Raw genomic sequence first — 15,102 nt, 5'->3', positions numbered from 1 at the left:
CATCAACGTACAGTAACATCTTAGGGGTGAAGCAGTACGGTTATGGGGTGATGCCAAAGGTTGAAGAGACGCTCGCGAGCCATCTCTCGCCTTCTTCGGCATCGTCCCTAAAGGCCCCGACTTCGCCCACCAAACCATTAAAAACAACGTCAGCGTTGGTGGGCAAAGCGTACTCGGCAGCAGGTCAGGCTGCTGCATGCCTGCACACTATGGCTATAATGCAGGCATATCAAGCCGACCTGCTCAGGGATCTGGACGGTTGTGATGAGGTGGGGGGAGATATTATAAATGAGTTCAGACAATCTGCTGATCTCGCTCTCCGGGCCACCAAGGAGACGGCCAGATGCGTTGGCCGTTCTATGGCAGCCCTGGTGGCCACGGAGAGGCACTTATGGTTGAACCCCACCGAGATCAAGGAGAGGGAGAAAAGCTTCCTGCTCGATGCACCGCTGTCCCCTGCGAGCCTCTTCGGTGACGCGGTCCACACCGTCACCGAGAGGTTCCAGGAATCGAAAAAGCAGGCAGCGGCGCTGAAGCAATTCCCGCCCGATATTAGATCTGCGCCTATTAAATCGCTCAGTGGCAAAGCTCAAGTTCAAGATGCTCACACTCAGACAGATTGTATCGCAGATCAAGTCGGAGGATTGGTTTGTCACCATAGACCTCAAAGATGCGTACTTCCATGTCTCCATCCTTCCACATCACAGGAAGTTTCTGAGGTTTGCCTTCGGGGGAGAGGCATACCAATATCGAGTACTTCCCTTCGGTCCAGCACTGTCACCCCGCACATTCACCAAGTGTGTGGATGCAGCTCTGGCGCCGTTGCGTCTGCAGGGCATCCGCATACTGAATTATATCGACGATTGGTTGATCCTAGCTCACACCGAACAGATGGCGGTTCAGCATTGAGATGCTGTTCTCGCACACATGTCGAAATTGGGGTTGAGGCTGAACGCCAAGAAGAGTGTGCTTCCTCCGGCTCAGAGAACCACTTTTTTAGGCGTGAACTGGGATTCGGTAACTATGCGGGCGCAATTATCACCAACACGCATAGCATCGATCCTGGCAGCAGTCAAAGAACCGAAGCTAGACCGGGCCGTCACTGTGAAGCAGTTTTCAGAAACTGTTAGGTCTCATGGCAGCTGCGTCCAACGTGATACCTTTTGGCCTGCTGAGCATGAAGCCGCTACAGTGGTGGCTCAGAACAAAAGGGTTCTCCCCGAGGGGAAATCAACTCCGCACGATCAAAGTCACGCGGCGATGCCTTCGTAAAATCCTGGGTTTCTGTCCCAGGGACCTGTGTTGGGGGCTCATGTTCGTCGCGTTACGCTAACAACAGATGCTTCCCTCACGGGGTGGGGTGCGACCATGAGTGGCCGTTCATCCCAGGGTCTATGGCAGGAACACCAGCAGCTATGGCACATAAACCGGCTAGAGATCCTCGCTGTGTTTCTTGCATTGAAACAGTTTCTGCCCGACCTCAGGGGCCATCATGTATTAGTCAGGACAGACAACACATCGGTGGTCGCCTATATAAATCACCTTATACAAACTGTCACGTCAGATCCTCCTGTGGGCCCAGGGGAAACTGCTTTCCATCAGGGCAGTTTACATCCCAGGGGTCCTAAATCAGGAAGCGGACATCCTGTCAAGGCAGGGACCGAGGCCCGGGGAATGGAGACTCCACCCCGAGGTGGTGGAGCTTCTATGGCAGAAGTATGGGAAAGCAGAGATAGACCTGTTTGCTTCGGCAGAGAATTCTCACTGTCCTCACTGGTTCTCTCTGTCACATCCAACCCCACTGCCAGCCCCACCTACGCTGGGACGGGGCCCAGGTACTTCTAGTGGCTCCGTACTGGCCGACCAGAATATGGTTCTCGGACCTAATATCTCTCCTGGAACGCTCTCCGATGGAGATTCCAACTGGGAGGGATCTCCTCTCTCAGGCGGGCGGGAGATTTCTGCATCCGCGCCCAGAGTTATGGAAACTATGGGCCTGGCCTCTGAGGGGGCATTCGAGAGTCCCGACCTGGGACTTGGCCATTGTTTTATGGGGCTTGTCTGAGCCTCCGTTTGAACCTTTAGAGGAAGTCTCAGAGAAGTTCCTCACCTTAAAGACTATCTTTCTTTTGGCCATTTCGTCTCTTAAAAGAATAGGAGACATTCAGTCCTTGTCGGTAGGGCCCTCCTGTTTAGAATTTGCGCCTGGTATGGTAAAGGCTTTCCTGCATCCCAGACCAGGTTACATCCCCAAGGTTCCTACGAGCCCACGGGGCCCCATTACTCTACAAGCCTTCTGTCCTCCTCCATTCAAGACGTCAGACCAGGAAAGATTAAATCTGCTGTGCCCGGTTAGGGCGTTAGACGCATATGTCCACAGAGCTGCCCTGTGGAGAAAATCTGATCAGCTTTTTGTCTGTTTTGGAGCCCCAAAAAAGGGGGCTCCAGTGTCTAAGCAGAGAATGAGCAAGTGGGTGGTCGAGGCCATTTCACTTGCCTATGAGGCGGCCGGACAGCCGTCTCCACTGGCTGTCCGGGCGCACTCTACCAGGGGTATGGCTGCTTCTAAAGCACTTTTGTTGGGGGCTTCCCTCCAAGATATTTGCAATGCGGCAGGCTGGTCTTCACCGCTTACCTTTGTCAGATTCTACGAGTTAGATGTGGCATCTACTGTTGGGGCGCCGGTGCTTTCGTAGTCGTGTGTGCTACGGCTTCACACATACGAGGCACTTAGTCCTATGGCGATGTGGGTATAAGCATTCTCACAGCGTTTCAAAGCATTCCGTCACCCGGCCATACTCCCGGCGTGCCCGTGATCACTTACTTCAGGCTTTTTCAGAAGCTAGTTCCTCTTTGTTTTCACGGACGCTTTATAGCTTCTGGTCGATGACGTCATCACGCCGACGATCGATCGATCTTCCGATAGAATGGTTCTACACGCACTTCACGACGCATTAATGCAGAGGCGTTCTCACAGCGTTTCGACGCAGCGTCTCGTTCCCTCAGGGAACTAGGGTTACATACGTAACTGAGACATTTCTCTCAAGGTTTTAGACTCTTTAGACTTCATCCATCTGTACTGACCCGGTTCTTCTAACCACTTTCACTTCAACTCTTGCTATGTATGTTTTGTGTATGTATGTGTTTCATGTCTCGTTCGTGATTTATAGATATTACATTTTGTGCACAATATATATTTGGTTCTGACTCCCTGCCTGCAAACAAATTGTCTCTTATTTGATCGATCTGGTTCTGCGCTCTAAGCGCTTATGTAAATACAAAGGAAGAATATTTTTTCTGTTGCCATGAAAAATATAATCTAATAAAGGTGTGAGGGTTAGCCCAACCCGCTGCTTCGCAAATCTCGATAAGCGAAGCTCCCAAAAAGAGGGCCACCGAAGAGGCCAAGCCCCTCGTAGAGTGAGCCCTCACGACCATGGGTGACGGCAGATTGTGCACCCGATAAGCCGTGGCTATTGCCTGGACGATCCAGTCACTGACGGTTTGTTTCGCCGCAGGCAACCCTTTCTTGGTAGGGCCAAAACACACCAAAAGCTGGTCCGCTTTCCTCTAATGAGCTGACCTCTCAACATAAACTCTCAGAGCCCTGACCGGGCAGAGCAGGTGCAGCCTAGCTTCCTCTGCTGTCGCGTGAGGCGGAGGATGAAACGCCTGAAGAAACACTGACCTCATCCCCGTAGATGGAACTTTGGGCACGTAGCCAAGTTAGCTTTCACCCCACCTGGGGCAAACTCCAAGCAGGTTGGCGTAACCGCCAAGGCCTGGAGGTCCCCCACTCTCCTCAGAGAAGTGATGGCAAGGAGAAAAGCTACCTTGAGAGTCGGTTTCTCGCCTCAGCCGACTCCAGTGGCTTGAAGTTGGCCTTGACCAACCCTTCAAGAACCACTGCCAGATCCCAGGCTGGGACTCTGGGATGAGCCGCAGGCCTCAACCTCCGAGCCCCACGGAGAAACCGTACAACCAAGTGGTGTCTATCCAGTGGACCCGCATCTAAAGGTGAGGGGAAAGCCCTTATGGCAGCCACATACAGGAGAAACGGTCCTGGAGGAACTCCAGCACTGAAGACACAGTGCAGTTAACTGGGTCCACCCTCCGTTCTCTACACCAGCTGCAAAAGACATTCCACTTTAGGCTATACAGTCTCCTCATAGAGGGAGCCCTAGAGCTGAGAATGGTCTCTACGACATATTGTGGCAGGCCATCCCCTAGGAACTGTGCCCCCTCAAGGGCCAGACCCAGGTCCCACAGCTCGGGCCTGGGGTGAAGTATCATTCCCCCTGCCTTAGACAGCAGGACCCTCCTCAGACCCGCTCTAGAACTCCCGGGAGCAGAACGATCAGGGGAAATAAGTACAGACGTAGCCTCGGCCATGCCTGAGTCATGGCATCCAGCCCCAGAGGGGCCGGATGCCTGAGGGAAAACCACAGTGGACAGTGGGTCGTTTCTTGAGAAGCAAACAGGTCCACTTACACCGGGCTGAACCTCTCACACATGGCCTCCACCACCTCTGGGTGGAGTCGCCACTCCCCGGGCCTCAGCCCCTACCTCGACAGGACATCTGCTCCCTGGTTCTGGTCCCCTGGGACGTACATCGCTCTGAGAGATGACAGTTTCCCTTGGGACCACAGGAGGATCCGATGCGCCAACTTGCATAGTGGGCGCGACCTCAGACCCCCCTGATGATTTAGATACGATACCACAGACATATTGTCGGACCGTATCAGGACATGGTGGCCGTGGAGGTCCAGGAGAAAGCTCCTCAGAGCCTTGTAAACCGCCAACATTTCCAGGCAATTGATGTGCCAGGAAGAATGCTGGGGCCCCCACAGACCTCTCATAAACCGGCCTTCCATGACCGTGCCCCAGCCCATGAGGGAGGCGTCTGTTGAAAGGATCTTCCTGCAACATTACGCTCCTAACACTGGCCCTTGGGACAGGAACCTGGAATTTTTCCATATGACGAGGGAACGAAGGCATTTGCGCGTTAACCTGATCATACGGAAAGGTTTTCCCATCGAGGAGAACCCCCTGGTCCCGAGCCACCACTGGAGGGGCCTCATGTATAGCAGGCCGAACGGAATCACGTTGGACGCTGCTGCCATGAGGCCTAGCAGTCTCTGAAACTGCTTCACAGTGCGGCTGTGGGCTAGCTTCATGCCTGAGACCTCCATCCGTATGGTCTCGACCCGCGCGGGAGACATGCCTGCCCGCATCGTGGTCAAATCCCATATTACTGCCAGGAACGTTGTCCTCTGGGAGGGTGTTAACACACTTTTGCTCGTGTTCAGTCTCAGCCCCAAGCACCTGAGATGAGACAAAACGACATCTCGATGACGAATTGCCATCTCCTGCGACTGAGCCAATATGAGCCATTCGTCGATGTAATTGAGTACATGGATGCCCTGAAGCCTCATCGGGGCCAGAGCTGCATCCATGCACTTGGTAAAGGTGCGAGGGGAAAGAGCTAGGCCAAAGGGAAGAATCCGATATTGGTACGCTTCGCCCCCGAAAGCGAACCTCAGGAACTTCCTGTGGGCAGGGAGGATGGAGACATGAAAATACGCGTCCTTCAGATCTATCGTGACGAACCAGTCCTCGAACTGGATCTGATACTATAGCTTGTATCAGTCACTATAGCTCGAGTCACTATCCACAACTTTCCCGAACTCTGACCTTTCCCCTAATCGCTATGGCAACGTAGAACACGCCGGTAAAGAACTTCCGGTTTACATTAGTCTGTACTGTTATCAGCTAAACACTTGGTTGTATTATGAGGATTCGGGAGTAGACTTTTACAACACCGCTTCAGGCAAAATGATCACATGTCCCAGATGGTCGCATGGATCTGACTATCTTACAAGAACTGATTCACCGAGTGATTCACCCGAGTTATGCGGTGCACACATTTTGCCACTGTGTGGTAGGCTGGCTGTTCCTATGATCCACGCAAGAATTGTCTTCCGTCCATGCGCCTGTAAATTGATTTTATTTTATTATAAATAAAGGTTTATTTGTTTCTAGTTATTTATTTTGTTAGATATTTCCACTTTGCGGGAGTCCTGCAAAATAATTTTATTTTCCCGCGACACGCACACAATAATATCTTGCCACCTGCATCCGCATTCACCATCAAATATGATCCCGCGCAACACTCGGTTGTGCTGGGTCCCGCGGGAGTGCATGTCTCTATTTAACGTTAGGTTGTTAGAGCGGTCTTGCTACACAATAAATCTGAGTACAATACACAATAAATATACCCCTTGCAAAAATATTATACAGTTGTACTGCAGTATTTTAAACAGGCTAGGTTAAACTAATATATTATATAAACTCAATATTTAAATTTACAGCAATGAAATGTTAATTTTTATTACAATGCACTTGAATTAATTGAAGTTCATGCATTTATTTTCATGTTGATTAAAAAAAAAAGTCTACTGACAATGTCTGACATGATTTCAACAATTACAAATATTAAAATATAAATATTACTTCTACATCACAATTCTTGAGTTTATTTGAAGCTCGTTGGGCATTGAATGGGTGCGGATGGTGCTAGGCAACATGTCAAACGGGTCCGTTTATGTTGCACGGTTTATGGAAGCAAGTAGGTTTCTGAGGTGAGAGACCCAGGCGCTCAGCGCTTATCAACCCCAGCGAGAGCAGCCTCAACTCGGCTCGTCCTTCTGACGACTGCCGCTGCCTGGCAGAAGCCCCTCCTATGATGCAAATTCTTGTCTGTTGTGTAGTGAATGAAGCGAATGGAGTCAAAATGTTTACGCGTCCATGTTCGCGCGAATAGCGCTATTTATTCGCGTCACTCGCGTCTGGTATGAACGCAGCATAGCTGTTGTGTGTGGTAAACCGGAACTGAGATACCGTCAACCGGAAGTATCGAGTGTCATGGCGACGCCCACTAAGGGTGTTTTCACACCTGAAAGTCCGCACCAAGGTCCGAACCAAAGTTTGTGTTTGGACATTTGGTTCTTTTTGGTTCGCTTTCACATTGCAGTTATGTTAGCGCACCAAATAACTTTACATGACGCACTGGCGTCCTGTCGTCATCATCTATGTGGGCTGCATCTTAACATTGATTGGTTTGTTAGCGGACGTGCGTCTGACGTCAGTGTGTTGTCAATTCAGCGGCTAACTTTGACAAGAATGAATGAACAGACGCATCGTTGCCAATACTGTTAATATTATGGCATTACTATCTGCAGCACCAACTATACGCTAGGCAAATTCACCAAATCAACGTCCTCGTTGTGCGAACATTTTATCGGCGCCGACAGGAAAGGAGGAGCTCCTAGAAGATAGGCTTTTTAGCCAAACAATGTATTTTATTTTATAGTTATTTTTAAATATTATAATGTTATTTTTAAATTTCATCTAGGCTATATTGATTATGAAACGTGCACAGATGTGCAATACATGTCAAAGACATCGAGTCAGAAATAATTTTGACCACTTAAGATTTGTTTTGTAGAAAGCTTTATTTTGTATCTTAATTTTAATTAATGTTTCATCGTTTGCCTGAATTTAATAAATAAGCTTAAATAAATAATATAGCAGACATCCCGTGACGGAGTGATCATTTGCGTTGCACATGAACTGGAGCGGTCTCATAAATAAACCGAAACTCATATAGTCAAGCAGAGCACGCTGTTCACGCGAGCTGACATGAGTAGCCTACACAAGCGGTTCTGGTTAAAATGCTGCGCGATCACTGCTGCTCACGTGTGCTGTGAGTTTAATCTGTTTTTTCACTAATCCTACACCAGAACTTCCTGTAAATGGTCTGAAAGTCCGAACTATACAGAAAATGCTTTCACACAAGAAACGAACCGAACCTTTGTTCTGTTTGGTCCGGACCGAGACTACCTCTTTTCGTCGGACCAAATTTCGTCTGTTTGGTCCGGACCATGGTCCGGGGTAGGTTTCACACCTGTAATTTTTGTTCGTACCAAACTGAAAAGTCCGAAAATCCGGACCAAACAAGGTAGGTGTGAAACCACCCTAAGACTCGCAGGAAAGTTGTGGATAGCTTGAATGGTGAGCATCTTGAACCTGAATCTTCTCAGAGACCGGTTCAAGTACCTCAGATCTAATATTAGACGCAAGCCCCCACCCTTCTTGGGAACAATGAAGTACCGGCTGTAAAGCCTCGACTCCCTGTCTGGCGGAGGAATGCGTTTGTGGTGTGGCAAGCAGCGGGGCGAGGGACCGCGAGAGCGGGCCGGTGATTAACGTTCACGAGTGCCAGCTGCGTGGCACACCGGTCTCGTCTCGCGGCCATGTGACGGGAGCATATAAGGAGGAGCAAGGACAGCGGAAGACGAGAGAGAATTCCAGGCCTGGTCCTCTCTCGTCTTCCGCTGTCCTTGCTCCTCCTTATATGCTCCCGTCACATGGCCGCGAGACGAGACCGGTGTGCCACGTAGCTGGCACTCGTGAACGTTAATCACCGGCCCGCTCTCGCGGTCCCTCGCCCCGCTGCTTGCCACACCACAGCGTTCTATAGCCTCCTTGACCAGTAGGGAGTGCACTTCCTGTTCCATAACCTGCATCTGGGCCGGGGGGACCACGGTCCAGACCACACCGCTGAATTTCGGTGGTGGAGCCCTGAACTGCAGTCTGTACCCCCTTCGCACTGTACACAGGACCCAAGCAGAGATATTCGGGAGGCATGACCATGCGCCGATATATTCTACTAGGGGAACCAGCCTCTCGAGGCTGGTCTCTGGTACCCACCGAACCTCCTGCCCGACCCCCTGAAGCGGCCTCCCAGCAGAGTTTGATCGGGGAGAATTTTTGGTGTGCGCACGCGTTTGCTGCCCCGCCGCAGGTCGATTTCGAGGCGGCTGGAGCGGCGTACGTACGTGGGTACGAGCTGCGGGTTTGGAACGACCTCGGTCGTCCGGGAGGCGACGCTCTCTTTTTGCGCCAGCCGGTAGGCGGCGCTGGTGGACGGCCGGGACCGGCCATCCGAGGCCTCCTTGCTGGCATCAGAAGGCCCCGAGTGGCGAGGGAGGTACTGGCGAAAAGCCGCCGACTGCTTCCTCACCTCCTGGAATCTCTCGACGACGCTATTGACTGCGCCGCCGAAGAGACCCGCAGGGGATTTCTCCTTCTCCTTCATCCCCGATAGATTCAACCAGAGGTGCCTCTCCACGCACACCAAACCAGCCATAGAGCAGCCGATAGCACGGGCCGTCTCTTTGGTGACGCGGAGAGACAAGTCGGTGGCCTTTCGAAGCTCAGTGATGTCATCCGGGGACGGACCCTCTCCCTCATCGAGCTCCTTTAAGAGCTCTGCTTGGTAGGCCTGCAGTACCGCCATGGTGTGCAGGCAACTACCAGCGCGCCCGGCCGCTCGATAAGCCCTGCCCACCAGGGACGACGTGTCCCTGCATGGTTTGGTGGGCAGAACTGGGGCTTTCAGGGACGCTGCCGCTTCGGGAGACAAATAGCTCGCTAGTGCCTCCTCGACGCGAGGCAGCGCCCCGTAACCAGCCTCTGACGCGCCCACGACACACCCGAAATCTAGCACTGGGGGGTTCGATAGGCGTGCCGAGTACGGTTTGTTAGGGGTTGACAGTTTTGACCCATAGACCAGATATGCGAAATGAAGACCAGGAGTCAGGATGTTCAATCATCGGAGAGAATTTTACTGAAGAATAGTTTGCAGTTTCATTGTTAGAGTCAGCTTCAGAGTCTCTCAGGGCGGTGTCAGGCCAGACTCTACTCTACACAACCTTACACAAAATTACCACACCAGTTATACCAATTTCAAGGGCATGATTTACATCATTAAAAACACATGGAATATTACTGATTGGCATAAAGTCTAAACAATGTGTCACACGAGAATAGATAGGAGATGTTGTTGTTGTTGTTGTTGTTGTTAATCAGGATGTATACATCAGACAATCCCAAGATTGGGGTAGTGTTGACTTCAGGGGAGTCCTAGAAAGACGCCAAGAGGTCTAGGGTGTGAGAAAAAGTGGTCCAATCCATTCCATAGACCTGCACAGAACATGTCACACACACACACACACACACAAGACTCTAGGGCACATCTCTCCTCCAAGGTTAGTGCGTCCTGTGAGCTTATCAACAGAACAAGATATCAACACCACATGACAAACGGATCTCCAGAAAGAAAAGTATGACTAATATCATCTACCTCATTCTATAAAGAAATATAAAGACAAAAATGTTCTTCTATCAATGGGAAAAATCACCCTATATAAATGGGAAGAAATCACAATTGGGAGACTCAAATCCTCCCAACCCTTCCTGTCCTGGGGTTACTAACAACAGGCAGGATTCCCCTCTTGGAAGTTCTAACTTTCTCTCCAAGGCCCTGTTGGTCAGGACCCAGAGATAGAGGTCAGGCTATCTATGTCAGGGCACATAGATAGGGGTCAGACTGTCTTTGTCAGACCGTCTCTGGAAAGCAAATTAGACACCATACAGCAGACATAAAGTCGAAATCTTATGAAATAATAGTTAAATGTATTAATGATCAAATAAAATAGATTGTCAATAATTCATTATTTTGAAAGGATAATAACTGATTATTCAATTCATGAGGTTATTAAAAATCATTCAAAAGGATAAGATGCATATGATGAAGATGCATATGATGAAGAGGCAAGGGTGTCGGCCCACTCCCCCCTTCAGGTTTTTCCCACAATTTGCACAACTCGTTTAACACGTCCACGAGCTCTTCTAGAGCGGGGGAGTGAAGAGGTGAATTCACCTACACACCGCCCGCCTCCAGGCTGAACTGATCTGATCCCTCGGAATCAGACAGCATCAGCACTGGGTTATCGACCTCGCGGGAAGATGCCACAATGCGGGCTTCCTCACGAGGCGGAAGAGCGTCTCAATCATCGGACGAGGGTTGGGAAGATGCCTCAGCATGCCCGCCTCCCGTCGCGAGATCCAGTTGTGAGCCCTATGATCTACGCCGCCGTGCTGCCTCAACAGACGCGGGACCGGATCCCTTGGGCTCCCAAGCCTGGCCACTCTCATTAAACACGGCCAGCCGTGAGCGTAGCACCCGGAGCGGAAGCTTCTCACATTCGCTGCAGGCGGCACCCTCAAGTGCCGCCTGAGCGTGCTGCGCCCCGAGACACTGCACACACAGCTGGTGTGTTTCCGAGCCCATAATGAAACGCGGGCATGGGTGCACACACCTCCTAAACTGCTCGCTTGCCATGCTTGCTTACAATATAGGTGACAGACAACAGTAAATAGACGAACAATATAACACAGAGCGCCTCACTGAAGAGCAAAGACGTCTGTAGTATGAGATGGCGCATTTTATAGCTTACGCGTATGCCGTCACCTACCACGTCATGACGTAGCACCAATCAGATTGGTGGCAGATTTCATTCATACTTCAGAGACGTCACGCCGAGGGCGTTCCCCAGAGTGTCGTCACTCGACGATGCAGTGCAAGTTCCCTCAATAAAGGGAACTGAACCTATGAACCACATTTTGAATTATTAAAAATCACATCTTCGTCAGAATATGAAACTTGGTGACCTTTCTAACACTAGGTATGTAAACACACAAAAAATTGAGGGCATGATTCAAGCATGCTAAGTGGTTGTAAAAAAATACTCCCACTTGCCTCTTCGGTCAAAAATAACCACCATAAGAAATGAATGGGAAATCTGCAAAAACACAAATTCACAGAAAAAAAATCTCCATTTCTAAAAAAAAAAAAAAAAATTATATAAAAATAGTATTTTATATTTTTTAAATATATATTCAAATCCAGCTAAAAAAAAATATTGAAAGTGTTGAAAAGTGAACTTGGGAATTCACAAGCCCCTCCATAGAGACCTCTAGTGGATTACACCCATGGTTGCTTAATTTCTTAAATAATTACAAAGGAGGGCGCTAATCTGTCTTCATTTTTTTTTTTTTTTTTTTTTTTGAAGGACTAGTCTCTATTTTAACCTAAAATACTGCAATAAAATTAAAATTAAAATTAAAAAAATAAATTAAATTAAAAATTAAATTACATTAAAAAAATTTTTTTATAATTTTAAATGGCAAAAATAGACAATAATTATTGCATAAATATTAAAAAATACCATAAAATAATCTCAAAATACAAAATTAAAAAGAAAAAATGGTAACACTTTACTTGAAGGGGTGTGCATAAGACTGACATGACACCTTCATAATCATGACATGACACGTGTCATGAATATGAAGGAGTTTTTATGCATGTTTATAACAACTGTCATTAAGTGTCATTCGCTTAATTATGTCATTTTTAATGCAATGATGACATTTCAGAGTTGTCTTTGTTATGACAACTTGACATAAACCAATACATCATAACCTGTCAGTGTCTTTGTCATGACAACTTGACATTACCAAGACAACATAACCTGTCATAAACAGACATGAAATGACATAGCAGATTAATTATCAAATTTAAGAAACTACTTAGCTTTTTGGGTTTACATTACATTAGATGCTAGGCAATGTGGGGGAGAGGACGCTGGCGTTGTCTGTTCGCCGCTTCTCCACCCACAAATCATGTTTTGTTTTTTGTTTTTAACTTTACTATTAAAATTAGATTTTATTTTATTTTATTGTGTTTGTGACTAGTCTAACAGTCAGAGCTACAATTGGGACTGTTGCTGATTGCTGGCAGCCACTGAGAGGACGTTGTTTGCCGTTTTTTCACCGCTTCTCTTCTGTTTTTGTTATAATTTGTGGTTGGTTTTGGTTTGAAGGACATTTGATGTTGCTCGCTGCGGCTGCTCTCTCTTCTGGGTGTCGGCTGCTCATTGGTGGTCTCCCTCGGGCTCTAACTGCATGGTGGCTGAAGTTTGCACCAGGCTAGCGTCATCAGCGTCCAGCATGATGTTGAGATGTAATTTTTACTTGTTATTCATGGATTGTTATTTTTTCCCTTTGTTGCACTTTGAGATTCTTCGGAATGAAAAGTGCGTTATAAATAAAATCTATTATTATTATTATTATTATTATTATTATTAAACTGTCATGTGGTTGGTTTTGACGCTGGCTGTCATTAGGCTATTATAATGTCATGATTTTTTTATAAATTTAATTTGTCATTTACATGTCATTAAGTGTCAATACTCTGTCAAATTATTTCATAACATTGTCATGAATATATTTCTTGACCTAAACTACAGTATAAAGTTGAATTTGACATTAACATGTCATTAAGTGTCAATACTCTGTCAAATTATTTTATAACATTGTAATGAATATATTTCTTGACCTAAACTACAGTGGTACAAGTTGAATTTGTCATTAACATGTCATTAAGTGTCAATACTCTTTTTTATATAAATTATTTTATAACCGTGTCATGAATATTTAGCTTGACCTGAAATATGGAATCATAGAGGAAATCGTACAGAGTCATTAAAAACTATTAATATAACTCAAAATGATAGGAGGCACCACTGGTTATGTGTACGCTGTAACAGTTGTTGGCAGAGCCTCAGTCAGGTTAGTTTGTTTAGGTGTTTAATGTCAATTTAGTTTGCAGTAAGTACAAACAATTCACAACAACATTATTTTGGGTTTAATATACTTTATTTAAACTTTCGCTCACTCTTTAACGAATAGTTAGAGTTTATTCTTACCATTTCTTTGTCTGTTTGTTATGGCGGAGTCCCGTGTGCTGGTGCACCGTCAAAAGGGGTTCGGGCGGAAACGTTGGCCCTATATATAATGTTCCGGCCTAGGATCTAGTCGCAACCATTCCTTGTTCAGCCCGAGGTGGGGCTCTAAAGACTATTCCTCTTATTTTTATCCTCTTATTTTAGAGGAATTTAGAGGAATTATTTATTCCTCTTATTTTTATCATAAGATAATTTATAACGTGAAGTCATTTGACAAAGTGTAATTTTTCTGTGTTTGTTTATGTGTGTATATGATGTTGATATATATATATATATATATATATATATATATATATATATATATATATATATATATATATATATATATATATATATATATATATATGTTTATTTTGTGTAAAGGCCATTATTTGTGTACGTGCTTTCCCCTTTTTGCGTTAATTGGTGCTGGTCACCTGTGTATAAATTCATGCCTTGTGTTTTTACACAAGATCGCCAGGAGGACTATGTGGCGGGCTTTTGTAAACTTTCACACCCGGTGGACTTCAATGATGTGGCACTAAAATTACATTTTTGCCATGGACTTTCTGAACCACTTCGGTTTAAATTAACTGGGGGGAAAACTCCTTAGTCGCTGGCACTATATCTCAACCATGCTCTTCTGTTGGGTGGTTCCTTGTTTACTGTGGGAGCTGGGGAAGAGCCCCACAATCCCACAGTACCCACCACTTCAGAGTCTCATGGCAAGATGGCCACAACTCCAGAGTTTCAAGCCGAGATAGACCTGAACCTGGTCCCTTGAACTTCCTGCACTGGCATGGTCCCCTGAACTTAATGCACCATCATGGCTTCCTGAAATCCCTGGTCTGACCTGGACTGCCATCCCTCCGCCAAGACCGCCCTCCTAGACTTTTGTTTTGTGGTGTTTTGTTGGGTGTCATCTTTATCCTGTTCCTGTTTGTCATATGATCTTGCCATGTGCTCCCTTGTTATGTATTCTATGTTGTCCTTGTCTTGTCATTAGTAGTCTGTGTATTTTAGCCCTCTGAGCTTGGCATCAGTGGATCCTTCGTTACACTGAGCTGACAAGTCTATAATCTAATTTTATTAATAAGTTGTGTTCCCTGCATTCCATTTAATATTGTTACCCAAGTTTCTGTAAGGAAAAATTATCAAAAGAAAAATATATGAAAATAAGCTTTGGAGCAAATATAAATCATCATTTGGTCTCAAACCTGCAATAGCCCCAAAAAACATTATAGGCAGCAATGTTTATGTTTATTGAAGGAAAATACCATATCACACAAATGGGGTTTAATTCTCAAATTTTGATTGCAAACCTCTTTTAATTTCAAAAGAAAATAAAAAATCTTCAACACTTAAATTTGACAGGCAAATGTTGAAGTTAAAGGGGTAGTTCACCCAAATA

The sequence above is a fragment of the Pseudorasbora parva genome, chromosome 9, assembly GCF_024679245.1.
Source record: "Pseudorasbora parva isolate DD20220531a chromosome 9, ASM2467924v1, whole genome shotgun sequence".
NCBI lineage: Eukaryota > Metazoa > Chordata > Actinopteri > Cypriniformes > Gobionidae > Pseudorasbora > Pseudorasbora parva.
The sequence above is the reverse complement of the archived record's forward strand: the minus strand, read 5'-3'. Positions refer to the sequence as shown.